We start from the raw sequence: 16,491 nt of genomic DNA, 5'->3' as shown, positions 1-16,491 counted from the left end.
AGTTGGGCTTCCTCAATCGTACTAATATCTGGCGGTTTATAGCATATCCCTATCAGAAACTTCTCAGAACTTTTTCCTCCGCTGGATATTTCCACCCACAATGCCTCTATATTATCACCAATATTCTCGTATATAACTTCCTGAATACTTGGTTTTAATTCTGGCTTAATATAAAGACATACTCCTCCTCCCCTTTTATTTACCCTATCCCTCCTGAAGAGAGAATAGCCTTCCAAGTTGACTGCCCAGTCATGAGTATCATCCCACCAGGTCTCAGTAATACCTATAATATCATACTGCTCATTCATTGCTACTAGTTCTAACTCCCCCATTTTACCTGTCAGGCTTCTTGCATTTGCAAGCATACACTTAATTCTATTGCCTCCCTTAGTTATTTCTTTTTGCTTCAAAAAGGGCCGCTCCTTATCAGCTAGGCTTCCCTTTCCCCCTCTCCAACCCCTTTACTCTTGTTTAATTCCTCCTTACTACTCTCAATGTCTATCCCATAAATACTTGCTTGCCCCTCCCCCCCGGTGCCTAGTTTAAAATCTCCTCCAACCTTCTAACCATCCTCTCCCCTAGCACTGCAGCCCCCTCCTCATTCAGGTGCAATCCATCACGACAATAAAGATGGCAACTGACCGAGAAATCAGCCCAGTGCTCTAAGAATCCAAAACCCTCCTTCTTACACCAATCTTTTAGCCACGCATTAACCTCCCTAATCTCCCGCTGCCTCCCTGGACTAGCGTGTGGCACAGGTAGTATTTCCGAAAATACTACCTTGGAAGTCCTTGCCTTAAGTTTGCGACCTATGTCCCTGAAATTATTCTTTAGGACACCCCTTCTTCCTCTAACTCGGTCATTGGTGCCAACATGCACCAAAACCGCTGGGTCATTCCCAGCCCCTCCCAACAATCTGTCCACCCGATCCGCAATATGCTGAGCCCGAGCACCCGGGAGACAACACACTGTTTGGCATGCACGGTCCCGGTAACAGATTGCCCTATCTACCTTCCTAATAATTGAATCCCCTACCACCACAATCTGCCTGGGTCCCTGAGTAACTTTGGTCCCCTCTGTGCTGGAGAGACCATTCTCCTGGTTGCTAGAGGAAGCAGTGTCATCCAACTCTACCAATTCTGAACTGCCTTCCACAGTATCTTCATCCAATCTGGCAAATCTGCTGGGCAGCCTGTGGGGAGAGTAATACACTCTATGTAATATATACAGCTGGACCTGCCTATACTGGTACAAGAAGTGGCCTCACGGGCATTATCAAGCACGCATTTCCAATTCTCATCCGTCAAAATCATCGGGAGTGAGTATGGAGAGTACATTGGCATATAGCATTGAGATGGTTTTTGTGGAACCCACTATTTTAATGAGTACATGGAGAGGTTCTGGCCCAAAAAACATATGGGTGCTTCTAAATTGTGCCACCAGGGCGTGATGGAGCTGTAGGTATGTATAGAATAAGTTATTTGGTAAGTGAAAAATCTACCGGTAAATGTGCAAAGGAATTGAGAGTACCTTTGGAATATAATTGCTCAAGAGAAGTAATACCTGCCGTCTGGAAAATTGTTGTAATTTCTAAAGCTCCGGGAGTGTGCTATTAACTCATATTGGGGTATTATCTGTATCTAGCTCCGTGTGTTGCAGCACCCCCCTTACAATGTTCCAGATCATTACGCCTGTTTAAGCAACTGTGGGATCAATCCGGTGACTCTAGTGCCCAATAAGGCCTATATGGGTGGTCTATCAAACCCTGTACACCCTTTCAGGAAACTAATGAGGTTTGCTGTCGGGGAGTCCCCAATCCATTCCCGGAGATGAGCCAGTTGTGCAGCAAAATCGTAGGCCTTGAAATCAGGGAGGGCCAGGCCGTCTGGCGCTCGTGGAAAGGAAGCTATGGCCACCTCAATTTCTTGCAACAATGGGGGCCTCACAGCATCCATCGAGAGCCTGGGGAGACGCACTCGGAACAGATAGTCATTCAATTGGAATGTGGAATAGTCCACCCTGGAGGTGTACAAATCCTCGTAGTAGGCTCTGAATACTATTGCAATTTTCTCGGTCTCAGAATGGGCAGTGTCTTTGGTAGCTATAGTTTTGGTTTGTAGTTTCGTGCTGGCCAAATATGAAGCTTCAACTCTTGTCGCCCTGTGGATACATAGGGCCTGAGTCATTAAGGGACGTATGTCCCTTTTCAGCGCATAGCGAACGCAAAAGTTTAGTGCGCATGCTTGGTTGCCGAGCTTGTACACTTTCGCGAACGCAAAAACTGTACGGGCGCGATCACAAAAGCCATTTGCGACGAACTACGAGTTCTGGGCGTGAACAGGGAGGTTCTGGGGCGTGGTGACGTAGTCAAATTCTCATAGGGGCGTTCCCGTCTAACTACGTCCAAGTCATACTGGTGCGAATGCAGGCGATCGCGTTTGTGGTGGCGTATGCTATGCGCCTGGCAAGGGTCTAGTTTATCTCTCATATCTGAACCACGAGCACACACAAATTACCCAAAGGAACTCCCATGTGATCAGGACGCATGCAGACCATCACCTGCACACTCTTAGCTAATTAACCACTGCTATAGATGCGTAGACGATGTGCTCTGTTCACTGCTGACTCATTTACTGGTATGTTTGCATGATATATTTTAAGATATTACTATGGTTTCTTTGGTTGATTTGTTTTAACATTTTATTGCTTTATTGTTTTATTTGTCTTGGACTTTTTTGTTATTTTGGGTGTTATACATTGTTTCAGATAATAGTTACAGATAATAGTTTGCTTGTATTGGGCTGTGTAGTACTTTTTTTTTTAGCCACATTATGAGTTTGGCCAAGCCACTTGTTGGTGTAAGTATATTGTAAATGTTTCCTGTGCAAATAGTAGTGACATTTCCCAAACTATGAGTTAATTTTTTTTTTTATATCCTTCTCTTTTCAAATATAGCGTTTCTTAGAAATGGCCGAGGCACATGTGGCAGCACAGAAGGGCAACCAGCGTCGCCGCCCCCAAAATCAGCAAGTAACCCATCGTCGCCGACCCAGGGAGCGTGTGTTCAGGCCACGTGTCAGCCACTTTGGCATGTCTGATGCTGAGGTGGTGCGTCGTTATCGGCTCCCGCCTCGTGTCATCCTGGACACCCTGTGCATAGTGCAGATTCACCTGGAGCCCAAGCGAAACAGCCCAACAGCAATACCGCCATTGACTAAACTGTTGGCGGTATTGCACTTTTGCGCCACAGGGTCATTTCAGACCACTGTGGGAGTCGCTTCAGGGATGTCCCAGAAGTCCTTCAGTCGTGTGTTAAAGGTTGTTCTGGGGGCGTTTGTGTCGCGTCTAAGGCAATTCATACATCTGCCACTCGATGAGGAGTCCCTGGTGCCGATAAAACTGCAGTTTTCCCACATAGCCGGTTTCCCGCATGTCATAGGGGCAGTCGATGGGACTCATGTAGCTTTGGTCCCCTCCGGTGGGAATGCTGCTAATTTTTTAAATCGCAAGCATTTCCATTCTATAAATGTCCAAGCTATATGTGACACCTCTCTCCAGATTCGTGACCTGGTAGCTATGTGGCCAGGGAGTACACATGACTCCTTTGCCTTCCGGCAATCAGGGATGTGGGAAAGATTGCAACTGAGGCAAGGTGGTGCAAGGCCGAATGGTGATGCGTGGCTATTAGGTATTTTTATTATTTAACAAACATGTCATGTATGTAGTAGTTTAAAGTGGAAATAGTAATGTCTTACGTTTGGTAGCTAAGTAGATATATTACAAAGGCACATTGCTATATCATTCAAAGGTACATTTAATTGTGATGTTTACCTTAAAATCCTACCTGGATAGCTGCCCATATGAAAAGTTGTTCAAAAACTTAAACCTTGGTTACAAATACATTGAATATGTTATGTAAGCTTCTCTGAAGTCATATCTGTGTCTAATTGCTTCTTTTCCCATTATTTGTCATCCATGTTGCCTGTCTTGTTGCCATAGATATAGTTATTTGGGTCTACAATCATGACACTCGCTCATATTTTGTAACTTTTTCCTTCTTGTCACCCCTTGTAGGAGATAACACATACCCTTTTTCGCCCTTGGCTCCTCTCTCCTCTCTTAAACCCACGTACGGAGCAGGAGATGGCATACAACTCCGCACATACAGCCACTAGATCGGTTGTGGAGCCGGCATTTGGTCTTTTAAAGGCCAGATTCCGGTGCCTAGATCGGTCTGGTGGTGCTCTAATGTATGCTCCAACCACTGTGTGTGATATCATAGCTCTGTGCTTGGTGTTCCATAACATCGCCATTAGGAGTGGGGTTCCTTGGGTGGAGGAGGCTGAGGTTGCTGTCCAGGAGGTGTTAGATGCTGACCCCAGCCCTCCAGAATTAGTTGATGCTGTGTCTTTTAAGCAATATGTCCTGGACACCTACTTCTCTTGTAAGTGTTTTTGTTATATACAACATACATAGCTACTAAGTATATAATTATACCATTTATTTACACAATAAGAAAAACACATAAAACAAACAATTGTTTATTTTTAGGGGACTCTTTGCTGGGATAATGGTTGCATCTGTTCTAGGATGAGTCTGGCTTCTGGTAACCCGTGATATAGAAGGCAACAGTGGAGAGGAAGCAGAGGCCAGTGGAGCATCAGTGAGTGACTGTGCAGCAGCCGACGATTGTGTGGCACGGGTGGCAGAAGGGGCAGAGATGGCAGAAGGGGCAGAAGGGGCAGAGATGGCAGAAGGGCCAGAGATGGCAGAAGGGGCAGAGATGGCAGAAGGGGCAGGTGGAGGTAAATAATAGTTGTTTTGCAGATTAGAATGTGAATATGGGTCAATGTCAACATATGGGTTGCTTTGGAAATGATGGTGATGCATTTGGGGTCTTAGACTAGAACCAATAGAACCTTGAGAGTGGAGTTGTTCAATATGTGAAGACGGGTGCGCGCGATAAGGCCTACTTGTGGAACGATAATCGGGTAATGTGTAGTATGATTGATACATGCAGAGCCGGATTTAGACCTCATAGGGCCCTAGGCAAGATACTGGTTTAGTGCCCCCCTCCGTGAAACAATATTAACTTTTAATAGGTACTAGAAAAGATAGTGCAGACAATGTTATACCAATAAATAATAACTTTTTATTAAATCCTTACATAAAACAGAGTGCAAATAATGTTAACCAAATCATTTGCATGTAATTGTAAATATAATTTACTACTGTGTGTAACACACACTCCCAGAGAAGACATGCTCCCCCCATGATTTTGCACTATATAAAGACTTGTAATGTAATCAGGGGGATAGGTACTATCTCCTTGGTGAACAGCAGCAGTAACCACACAAGTCCAGACGTTTCAGGATAACAACCACAGCCAGTTTATTCACCAGCTTGTAAACAAAACAAAATATATACAATATCCAAGCCGTCTGGCTACTAGATAATACACCTAGCAAGACCCTCTCTCAGAGCTACAACATATTATTGCTCACTACAGCAGAGTGTCTGAGGAGGCAACTCATCTCCTCCCCAGGTCTGAGACACTGGTTGCATTCCCTTTTCACAGGCACCTCCCAGGTGCATCTCTTGATCAGTCTGTTTTAAACTACAAATGAAAGGAACCTGGAACTTATGTACCTGCCATTTACCACTTACCCAGAGCTTCTGTCACAGACTGAAGAGTGGACATTATTACAATAGTAATAATTACAGCATTTATAATGATTACTTTTCATTACTCACATTTGCTGATGAAAAGAAAGGTTATTTCAGTCCCTGCAGGTTGATATTATTGGTCCAACTCTGCGCACTGTACCTTGATCCTCCGTATGATGTCACTTCAGTCCCTGCACGCCTAGTCCAAGCACACTGAGCCTGCGCAAGCTCTCCCAGCTCCCTCCTACAAAAAATTTATTTTGCCAAATAAGTTGAAGTACAGAAGAGAAAAATATTTCCCCAACACATCACTTTTGCTCCTCCTTCACACTGTTTCCCCTTTAGTACACTGTACTCCCTTCATCATCACACTGTGCCCTCCATCATGCTTTTGCCGTTTTATCATCACACTGTGCACCCTTCACCATCACACTGTGCCCTCCATATTTTGCTCCCCTTGTTTATTTCACCTCACACTGCCTGTTCCACATTTCTGTCATCATGCCCCTCTGTGCCCTTAATGCCTGTTCCATATTTCTGTCATCATGCCCCTCTGTTCCATATTTGCCATCATGCCCCTCTGTTCCATATTTGCCATCATGCCCCTGTTACATATCTGCCATCATGCCCCTGTTACATATCTGCCATCACGCCCCTGTTACATATCTGCCATCATGCCCCTTTTACATATCTGCCATCATGCCCTTTTACATATCTGCCATCATGCCCCTTTTACATATCTGCCATCATGCCCCTTTTACATATCTGCCATCATGCCCCTTTTACATATCTGCCATCATGCCCCTTTGACATATCTGCCATCATGCCCCTTTGACATATCTGCCATCATGCCCCTTTTACATATCTGCCATCATGCCCCTGTTACATATCTGCCATCATGCCCCTTTTACATATCTGCCATCATGCCCCTTTTACATATCTGCCATCATGCCCCTTTTACATATCTGCCATCATGCCCCTGTTACATATCTGCCATCATGCCCCTGTTACATATCTGCCATCACGCCCCTGTTACATATCTGCCATCATGCCCCTTTTACATATCTGCCATCATGCCCCTTTTACATATCTGCCATCATGCCTCTGTTCCATATTTGCCATCATGCCCCTTTTACATATCTGCCATCATGTCCATTTTACATATCTGCCATCATGCCCCTTTTACATATCTGCCATCATGCCCTTTTACATATCTGCCATCATGCCCCTTTTACATATCTGCCATCATGCCCCTTTTACATATCTGCCATCATGCCCCTTTTACATATCTGCCATCATGCCTCTGTTCCATATTTGCCATCATGCCCCTTTTACATATCTGCCATCATGCCCCTTTTACATATCTGCCATCATGCCCCTTTTACATATCTGCCATCATGCCCCTGTTACATATCTGCCATCACGCCCCTGTTACATATCTGCCATCACGCCCCTTTTACATATCTGCCATCATGCCCCTTTTACATATCTGCCATCATGCCCCTTTTACATATCTGCCATCATGCCCCTTTTACATATCTGCCATCATGCCTCTGTTCCATATTTGCCATCATGCCCCTTTTACATATCTGCCATCATGTCCATTTTACATATCTGCCATCATGCCCCTTTTACATATCTGCCATCATGCCCCTTTTACATATCTGCCATCATGCCCTTTTACATATCTGCCATCATGCCCCTTTTACATATCTGCCATCATGCCCCTTTTACATATCTGCCATCATGCCTCTGTTCCATATTTGCCATCATGCCCCTTTTACATATCTGCCATCATGTCCATTTTACATATCTGCCATCATGCCCCTTTTACATATCTGCCATCATGCCCCTGTTACATATCTGCCATCATGCCCCTGTTACATATCTGCCATCACGCCCCTGTTACATATCTGCCATCACGCCCGTGTTACATATCTGCCATCATGCCCCTTTTACATATCTGCCATCATGCCCCTTTTACATATCTGCCATCATGCCCCTTTTACATATCTGCCATCATGCCTCTGTTACATATCTGCCATCATGTCCCTTTTACATATCTGCCATCATGCCCCTTTTACATATCTGCCATCATGCCCCTTTTACATATCTGCCATCATGCCCTTTTACATATCTGCCATCATGCCCCTTTTACATATCTGCCATCATGCCCCTTTTACATATCTGCCATCATGCCCCTGTTACATATCTGCCATCACGCCCCTGTTACATATCTGCCATCACGCCCCTGTTACATATCTGCCATCACGCCCCTGTTACATATCTGCCATCACGCCCCTTTTACATATCTGCCATCATGCCCCTTTTACATATCTGCCATCATGCCCCTTTTACATATCTGCCATCATGCCCCTTTTACATATCTGCCATCATGCCTCTGTTCCATATTTGCCATCATGCCCCTTTTACATATCTGCCATCATGTCCATTTTACATATCTGCCATCATGCCCCTTTTACATATCTGCCATCATGCCCTTTTACATATCTGCCATTATGCCCCTTTTACATATCTGCCATTATGCCCCTTTTACATATCTGCCATCATGCCCCTTTGACATATCTGCCATCATGCCCCTTTGACATATCTGCCATCATGCCCCTGTTACATATCTGCCATCATGCCCCTTTTACATATCTGCCATCATGCCCCTTTTACATATCTGCCATCATGCCCCTGTTACATATCTGCCATCATGCCCCTGTTACATATCTGCCATCATGCCCCTGTTACATATCTGCCATCATGCCCCTTTTACATATCTGCCATTATGCCCCTTTTACATATCTGCCATCATGCCCCTTTTACATATCTGCCATCATGCCCCTCTGTGTCCTTAATGCCTGGCTGTTCCACATTTCTCGTGCCCCTCACTGAACAAGCATGGGCCCTCCGTTAGTTAACTTACCTTTTAATTGCCTGTTCTGTTCTTGTTTTCTTTTTTTTTCGATGGCGCGCTGCAGCTGCTCCTCCTCCTCTGGTCCGGCTGTGCTCCTCGCCGAATTCTCACTGAAAATGACGTCGGGCGTGACGCCATCACGCTAGCCGTCATTTTCAGTGGGAGACTAGGAGAGGAGACTGCCGGGACCCGACGCGCGGTCAGCTGACTTTTTTTTTTTTTCTTCCTTTTTTTTTTCTTTGATGTTGCATCGATTTGAAGCCTGTATTGTGCCAACGGCCAGAGGGGGATGACAGGCGGAGGGGAGCGCCCCTCTGCCTTGCCTACCCTGCTCACCGTCGGCTCTGGCAGGGCCCCCTGGGCACCGCTGGGCCCTAGGCAGTTGCCTAGGATGCCTAGCGGGAAATCCGGCCCTGGATACATGGGACTGAGAGATGGAGAGAAAGAAGTAGGAGAAGATCCCTGTGATATGCGTGATTGGGGATTGGTAATATACATTGCAATAAGGTCAGTGAGACGGGTAAGGGTAGTGTTGATAGAGGTAAGGTTTAAGTCCATAGTGTTCTCTATATGGGTGAGGCTACTGTGTAAAGTGTGCTCCATACGGGTGAGGGTTGTGGCAATATCTGTGGTATTGGACTGAATAGTGGCATTTGTGTCTCTAATACTGTGATAGCAGGCGTGCAGTGATTCCCGTTCACTGACTTCTGCCTCCTCACTCATCTGATGCTCTTCCACATCACGTGGCTCCTCCACCAGCTCATCCTCTGCAATTTCTTCCGCTATATTGGCCCCTACAAGAAAAAAAAAAAAAAAAAAATTAATGCCGTCCTTAGGAAATTTGTGTGAATTCTTATTGTCCTCATGTTTCTAAAAAATACATTGTCAATACAATATTTTTTTTTACTGTGTGTGGTGGTTAAAATATAACTTCTTTACTTCTCACTATATGTAACTGCAAATCTGTTAAAGTATAGGGCAATTATTGGGTAACTGTAATATATATAATTTAGTAGACAATTTATTTATATTATATGTGTATGTATAAACCTGTAGCTGTGATAGGCTCGCTGGCAGGTGGGCTACCTTGAACCATCTCCGCATCCAAACAGGCCAATGCCCTGGTCTCCAATGCAGTCAATTCCAGCGTTGCTGGAGGTCCACCACCTGTCATTCTGGCATGTCTTCTGTGTTCGGTAATTTTATCTTTTAGGCGGCGTTTAAAGTCTTGCCACCTGTGTGCAAAATAGACACATTAGCAGGATAAAATTATCCCCAAAATCTGGACACATTTAACTATTTTTTGTACCTTTTCTGGACCTCATTAACCTTGCGTCTGATTGGAGCCACGGAATTGACCTCATTTGTTATCTCTTCCCATATTCTGGCTTTGGATGGTGCAGAGAGTGGACGCAGAGTGGAGTGGAGCCTATCAACAGCCAATTCTACCAAAATGTCTATTTCATTTTTGGTGAAATTTGGCTGGCGGATTTTTTTTAGCAGCAGCAGCAGATGATGAGGCCGATGGCTGATTGGATTCTTGTTCAGACATGTCTACAAATGGAAATAAAATAAGTTTATTCCATCACTATACTAAAAGCCTGCAGACCTAGGCCCATGTTACTTACCTCAAAATGGAGCAAGGTTCTCCTGTTCTGGTTTGCAGCAAATGTTAATACAAACTAAAAAAGGAAAAAAGAAAGTGCAATTATTCCATTTCCTACGACGCTATGTCAGGTAGCAGACCTAGGCCCATGTTACTTACCTCAATATCCACCAATGCATTATGTTTCCTGACAGCAAAAACTTGGTCAATGCATAAATTGTCAGGGCGAACTATCGCATGCAATGTGCGGTTTTATAGTGATGCGTTCAGTTGCATACGCGCCAGAATGCTAGGCACGCCGGAGCAGTGATTGACAGGTCAGTAAGCCATCTTAGTAAAGGTTCCGCGATGGACGTGCAGACGCACCGACGAGCACTGAGAACCAATCGGTAAGCAGGATATTAAACTGGCCCTTGTGATACAAAATGAGGTCTGCAATATTCTCACGTACCGAACTGCGGGTGCTGACAGCAACGATGGACCGTTCCTTTGAGCCCGCAGGGAGGTACGTGGGAAATGAACAAAAACAGCAGGCATACAGAGCCATGCGCAGGCATCTGCCTATGCAGGTTAGCACCCGACGCTCCATCGTGCAGTTGCAACGCTGATGGAGTGATCTGCGGAGACGGCAGCCCGACCTTCTTGCAGATTTGAGGGCGGAAATTCTCACTAGTAAGTCGCCCTCAAACACTATATAATATGGCATTGTTATATTTTCTGCTCACAGGAAATATGGACAGAAAAGGCCTATTTTCTGACCATTCTCATACTAAACGTATGCATAATGTTAGTCTTGTTTACTATTATTCAGATTATTTCATATTATATATATGTTCTAAATTTTTATGTAATTTTTTTGTCAAAAACTTAATGTTATTGACATGAGTACTATTTTAGCATTCAAAGCTACCATTCGCTGCATGTGTGTATGTATTCGCTGTGTATGTTGAATAAATTACAAAAATACACGTAAGATAACACATCAATGGTCTCCAACAGGACGCCAACGCAGCTCCCAACACCACCGCCAACATGAACAGGTGGTGACACCGGAGGCGCCAGGTGGAAGCCAACAGCCACAGGTGGAGTCAGCGGTGGTGGTGGATTTGCCGCAGTCCGATGATCTGGCCGCATCACCTCTGCTCTTCCAGAGCCAATCAGAATCCACCTCTCAGCAACCACCAGTGCTGGTTGAGGAAAGTAAGTACATTACCTCGTAATTTTTGTATACTTGAGTTGTTTTATTTTTTTGACAAGACAGACGTAGAACATGACAAACAGTTTTCACTGCCCATTCACAGTACAAGGCATCCTAAGTTCCCACAATGGGAAAAATGTCCTCCCACCAATTCTTGTCTTGTGCGCAGGCCAACTCAGCTGGCAGGCTTTAAAAATGCACCCTAGAGGGTGAGATTCTCCTTGGCAAAATTTGCAAGAAAGTTAATGTATACACCAAAACAATATAGTACTATATACTTCGTATTACTTGTGTCTCCCCCTTCCCTTTAGGTTGTAAGCTCTCATGCGCATGGCCCATCCCTTTCACTATCTGTCAGAGATAATCTGATTTGTTTTACCCTGTCACCTGTCTTTGTATCATGTTGTGTCTTGGTTCGGTCTTCAGTATATGTTATGTACGGCACTGCAGACCCATTCTAGTCATAGCTAATAATATTAAAAATAAAAATTACTTTGGCCGTTCGCAGCCACCAGGTACGTGCATTATCAAAATTTAATGAATGGGGCCAGTGTTTGGGTAACATTCATTTATGCACTATACCGAGCTTACAAAATGCATAGGTACAAGAACCGAGAGCTAGCATTTCACCACATTAATGTATTAAGAGTGCATTTACTAAATTGTTGTTTTTCGTTTTTTGCAGCTGATGAGGAGTCGATGGGTCCTCTAAGGCACAGCCAGAGGCTTCTGTCAGAACTTAAAAAACAAGAAAAAAACTATAAAAAGCATAAAGAAAAAGCAAAAAAATGTAAAAAAAAATTTAAATATCTAAAAAAAAATTTAAATACCTTTCATTGATTTATTGATTGTTTGTTAGTTGACATTTGTTCATAGTTTTAGTTTATAAATTAAAAAATTTTTGTTTAAAGAAAAACTGGTATGTGTGTGATTTCATTGAACAAATTTACGTATTAGCATTATACACTTAAGTCAAGCTGTTGTTTAAAAGCCAATGGAGAAGAGGCCAACCAATAGGGTCACACCTCACATCCGGGATATAATGTGATAAGGCCCCAAAGAAATAACAGTTATGTACGACATAACCTCTTTCAAAAACATATACTGAAAACAGAACCAAGACAACCTGATACACAGGGAAAACAGGGCTAGCGGCATAACCTCATTGGTGTTATATAGGTTGATAAAGTAATAAAAAATTCCTTCACCAAAAGAGACTTAACGAATAAAATTGGATCATTGTTTATTTACAAAATAATAAGCTTCCACTATTTTTCTATGCTGAAAACTCTGATCTTAAACAGACCAGAGATGTACTTTGTGTTTCAACAAAAGAAGGTCGTACTATAATTTACACATATCATATAACAATTGGCTGAGAAAGTATTTAGGCGTATCCTGATCCTTTTGAGTCTCCTGGATGCAATGGACAAGTCGAAGAAGTATGTGCAAGTCTTTGTTGAAAATCTCTGGATTGGAAACATAGGTTATTTGAATAACTACTTCATTCCTGTTCATATTCTTTTCCTTCCAGCTCACACCAAAGGCTTATATAATATAATATATATATATATATATATATATATATATATATATATATATATATATATATATATAATATAATACATATGACATTATAAAACCACATCAAATATACATGATATACTGATAAAAACACTGAAAATATTTCAATATTAATAAATTTAAAACATCCAAACTAAAACATCTTGACAGGGTAAACAAAGTAGCATAACAAGGGGAATATATATTTTACGGTTAATTGCAACCAGCACCATGATTCAACAAGTGAGAGATACACCAATGATGTTACTATGCACTAAACAGCATAGCGTTCGCTTCTGCATGTTATGCAAGTATGTGCTGGCTTGTACGCCTGTAAACGGGTAGAATAGGAACACTTGCGCCACAAGTCATGAAGCTGCGTATGTGAGAATACGCAGCTTGATGACTTCGGCCGTTCGCACCCACCAGGTACGTGCATTAGTGCACGTACGTACGCTGCGCTCATTTTGTGTCCCTTAATGACTCAGGCCCATAATGTGTTTAGAGAAGAGAAGCCTAAACGAAGATTTATCTAACAAATAGTCAGCCCAATTTTTCTGCACATGTAACCAAGTCAACCGATCGGCGGGGAGCCTTGCTGACAGATATACCTGCTCCAAATTCCGACAGACATGATCTAGTCTTGATTCCTCTGCCCTGGAGGACCTCTTTTGCCACTCAACCTGATTAACCAGCGTACCACAGAGAAACCCTTTAAAGGCATCCTAGAGGGTTGGCGGACTGACTGTAGAGGTGTTATGTGAGAAGAACCCCTCCTAGTTCACTACCAAATCACCACCCATTCCCAAAAGAGTGAACCAAAATGGATTAAGTTTCCAGAATCTGATTCTGAAGTCTGGGACAAGGGCAGCAACTAGCAGCACCTGGGAGTGGTCAGAAATACCCTTTGAAAGGTACCCCATTTTTCCAAACAGTGGGGCCAGTCTACTGGATATCAGAGCCAAATCTATACGAAAAAAGACATGATGTGTTGATGAGTAACAAGAAAATAACCTTTGGGTGGGATAACAAGTCCTCCAGACATCTATTAGATCCATATTTGTTACTAGCCTAGCAAATGGGGACAGACCACCCCTCACTACTGCAGACACTTCCAGCCACCTGTCAAGACCCTTGTCCATAACTGCATTAAAATCTCCCAGGCAGATTACCAGGACATGCGGAGAAAGAGCAATAAACTTAGAGGCTTTCCTGAGTACTTCAGAGTTGAAAGGTGGGGGGGGGGGGAACGGACGGACATACACGGCCAGGAGTATGACAGGAGAATTATCTATCAGGGCTCGGAGATCCAGCTGTACCTCTTCTAACACAAATCTTAAATTCTTTTTTTATCAACATATACCCCCCTCGAGTGAGACAAATGCACCAAATTATATGCCCTTCCCATCCAGGAATTTATTTTGGGCCATGACACAACCCCCAATCAAATGACACGTCACATCTGGATTTATTTTTTTAATCTATGTGAGGACCGGGGATCTTTTGATACGATCATTAATTCCCCTTACATTCCATGAGAGCAGCCAAAGCCCCTCATTTCCCCTCCCAGGAGATGCCATCATCTATCTTAAGACACTTCGTCAAACATTCAGCAGTAAGCTGAATATAGAAGTAGCTGGATATAGAATGTAATTGAGAGTAATGAGAAGCAGCGAATTTCAAAGAGTTGCATTAGAAACAAACTGAGTATAAAAACATGCAATATTGTAGGAACGCATATCATTTCGCAATCAATCTCTTCAATTGTAGGTCATACTGTGAAGCAATAGGTAAGCATATTAATGGAACTATGTCAAACATCCTAACACCTATCCCCCCCAACCCTGCATACCTAAACCAAAACATTGGTCCCTTAAATATCCCTTATATAAACTAAGAAAAACTCAAAGAATCCCTACTAGAAGTATAAAGAGCTACCTAGTACTAGATTACGACACAGGAGTCTCCCTTAGTGTAGCTTCTGTAAACTGCACAAATACAGAAAAGAGAATAAAATAGAATGTAACCTCTTAAGGGTCGGAAGTTTGACTGCGCCACCACCAGAGCTAACATAGTGGTCATCCCGAAGGAGGGAAAGGATCCTAGTCTTTGTACAAGTTATCGTCCAATATCATTACTAAATATAGACCTAAAGCTTTTTGCTAAGATTTTAGCAAATCGTTTGGCCGATGTGATCCCCTCCTTGGTCCACCCTGACCAGGTGGGGTTCATCCCCAATCGCCAAGCAGCCGATAATACTAGGAAAATCAACTTGATCCATGCTTCAAATAGGCTTAAAACTCCGGCTCTGGTGCCCGCACTTGACGATGAGAAAGCCTTTGACCGGGTTTCATGGCCCTTCATGCGCGAGGTCCTCAAAACAGCGAACATTCAAGGCCCCTTTCTTAATGGAATTGCCTCCCTCTATTTCAACCCCTCAGCAACGGTTCTGGCCAATGGATGTGCTTCAGCGGCGTTCTCAATTCGGAATGGCACCAGACAGGGATGCCCCCTCTTTCCCTTCCCCTTTGCCCTAATAATGGAACCTATCGCCTAAAGAATTCGCCTCAACCCTAATATCTCTGGTATATCCACAGGTTTAAGATCGGCAAAACTAGTCCTGTATGCAGATGATGTGCTTCTAACCCGTACAAATCCTCATGTCTCCATACCATCTGTTTTAGCTGAAATTAGCGAGTATGGTCTTCTTTCGAACTTTAAAATCAACTCCGATAAGACTGAGGCCCTTGCCCTTAATCTCCCTTCGAACACTCAAACACACTTACAAATCACCTTCAAATTTCGCTGGCAGCCACATCACATTAAATATTTAGGGGTCAATCAAAATCTATGATCGTCTTTTTACTGCCAACTTTCCCCCACTAGTAGCCGCCCTGAAGCGAGATCTCAAATCCTGGTCCCTGAAGTATATTTCTTGGATTGGTAGAGTAGCCTCAATTAAGATGAATATTCTGCCAAGGGTTCTCTATCTCTTCCAGACCCTACCTGTACGTGTCCCATCACTTTTTCCTCAAAGATCTGCAGGCAAGCATCTCACAATTCGTATGGTTTGGCCGGCATCCAAGAGTTCGCCTCAAAGTTCTCTTTCATCATGCTCGTAACGGTGGATTGGGGCTTCCCTGCCTCCATAAATACTACCTGGCGTCTCACCTCACCCAAGCGGTCCTCCCTCATTCTCTTCCTCAGAACAGGCTTTGGGTTGACACAGAGGCAGACCTTCTTCAGATGCTATCCCCCAGTATTTTATTTTGGCTAGACCTTAAAGATCTTCCCCCTCTGCACGCTCTCCCCCCAACAGTTCGCTTCTCTTTAGAAATATGGAAATATTGCACCCGCACTTTCAAACTTTTGGCTAATCCCAAGCAGATGTTTCCACTGTGGCATAACCCCTCTTTCTCTCCAGGTGTCAATCCAAAATCTCTCTCAATGGACAAAACTGAATATTTTGTTTCTTTCTGATATAGTCCCAATGGGATTTTTCCCGACCTTTGCTGATCTCCATGAACGCTTTCA

At 43.6% G+C, this 16,491-nt stretch overlaps 1 long non-coding RNA gene across 1 annotated transcript; it reads left to right on the top strand.

The window, feature by feature from the left end:
- Positions 1-4,111: 4,111 nt before the first annotated feature.
- LOC142160465 (uncharacterized) lies at positions 4,112-12,170 on the top strand. Its single transcript, XR_012693235.1, has 3 exons — positions 4,112-4,444; positions 11,196-11,396; positions 12,080-12,170. It is a non-coding gene; the product is annotated as an uncharacterized LOC142160465 (long non-coding RNA).
- The last annotated feature ends 4,321 nt before the right edge of the window (positions 12,171-16,491 follow it).

The sequence above is a fragment of the Mixophyes fleayi genome, chromosome 6, assembly GCF_038048845.1.
Source record: "Mixophyes fleayi isolate aMixFle1 chromosome 6, aMixFle1.hap1, whole genome shotgun sequence".
Classification (NCBI taxonomy): domain Eukaryota; kingdom Metazoa; phylum Chordata; class Amphibia; order Anura; family Limnodynastidae; genus Mixophyes; species Mixophyes fleayi.
Note: the sequence above shows the minus strand (reverse complement) of the source record. Positions and strands in the feature narration are given on the sequence as shown.